We start from the raw sequence: 1,715 nt of genomic DNA, 5'->3' as shown, positions 1-1,715 counted from the left end.
GTCTACTTAGATGATCTAGCTTCTCGGGTGGCTCAGCGGTAAAGAATCTGCCTGCAACGCAGGAGTCATAGGAGACTCAGATTAAATCCTGGCTTGGGAAGATCCCCTGGAGGAGGACATGGCAACCCACTCCAGTATTCTTGCCTGAAGAATCCTACATATAGAGGAGCCCGTCAGCCCACATACAGTCCATAGGGTCGCAAAGACTGAAGTGACTTAGCACACAGGCACTTAGATAATCAAAGATAATCTCTATATTTTAATGTAGTGACATTAATTACTTCTGTAAATTCCTTTTTGTCACATAATGTAACATATTAATAAATTCTTGGTATTAGAATTGTGGACCATTTGGGAGATATTCTGTCTACCATAGTACCTCTGGCCCACTGAGATCCATGTCCCTTCCAAATGAAAACTATATTTACTTCACCCAAAGGTCCTCAAAGTTCTCATCCTATTATAGCATCAATTCCAAATCCAAAGCTCACATACAAATCTCAGCAACTCAGTAATTCCAGTCTCATCATCTAAACCAGATGTGGATGAGGCTGTGACTATAACCCATTAAGTTCAACTCCTAGGGCATAGTTTTGTTACATGAGGGGACCTGTGAAACTGAAAAAAACAAGTTTCTGCTCCCAACATACACTTGTGGCATCGGCATATGATAGCAGATTATAGATATTACATTTCCAAAAGGGTATATTGGATTGTAAAAAAGAATCACCAGTCCAAATGAGTTTTGAAATCCAGCTGTTCAAGCTCCCTTATTGTTCAATACCTGGAAGTAATTTTCTGTAGCTTTCAGATTTGCCCTCTAAGTTTTTCTCTCTTGTCTCTTGGCTCTGCCCTCTGAGTCATCTTTTCTTTTCATGAAAGTACACATGTTTGCAGCTGAGTAGTTTTATCAGCCTGGTTACTACCAGTAGCATTTTGAAGGTTCAGCAGCCTTCTTCCATTCTGTACTCTGTCTGTCCTTTTCAATCTAAGTTGGCAGTGTTTCTGCTGATATGAAATTTTAAGAACTTTATGGGTCTCCTGTGGATGTCACAAAAATTCAGTTCATTAAACAGAAGTTAGGCCTACACATCTTTCTGAGAAGATCCCTTCTCCATTTTTGGCTTCTGCTGAGATGTCTAAAAGATAATACTCTTAAAATTCCTAGACTCTCCCTAATTTCTTCCAGGGAATCTGAATCATGCCCTCAATGTTTTCAAAGAATATTTTGTCTGACTGAATATTCTGACATTTTGGCATCTGAGTATGCTAAGAATTTCCTGAATCATTAAGTCTTGATTCCTTTTTCTTTCACAGTACTTCCTTTAATTTGTCTCTTTTCTTGCATTCTACCATAAGCATCAAGAGAAAACCATCTTCAACACTTTCCTTGGAAATCACATCTAATTTTCCAGACTTTCATTTACAAATTCTGCTTTCCATATCACTGCAGGACAATTCCACTGAACTGTCAACCAATGCATGACATGGGTCCATTGTCCTCCAGTTTCTAAGAACATGTTTCTTTCTTTCTTTCTTTTTTTTTTTTTAGCCTTCACCAGTAGTATTCTCCAGTCCATATTTCATGGTGATGTGGACTTTCTCCAAATTGTTTAGAATTTCTTTGAAATTTCCTCCCTTCCTTCTGAGCCTTTACAAGCAGCATCCATATATCTACTGAGAGGGTGTTTGAGCAATATAGACTTTTTTCCTAT

Source organism: Bison bison, unplaced genomic scaffold, assembly GCF_000754665.1.
Source record: "Bison bison bison isolate TAMUID 2011002044 unplaced genomic scaffold, Bison_UMD1.0 scf7180017854910, whole genome shotgun sequence".
NCBI lineage: Eukaryota > Metazoa > Chordata > Mammalia > Artiodactyla > Bovidae > Bison > Bison bison.
Note: the sequence above shows the minus strand (reverse complement) of the source record.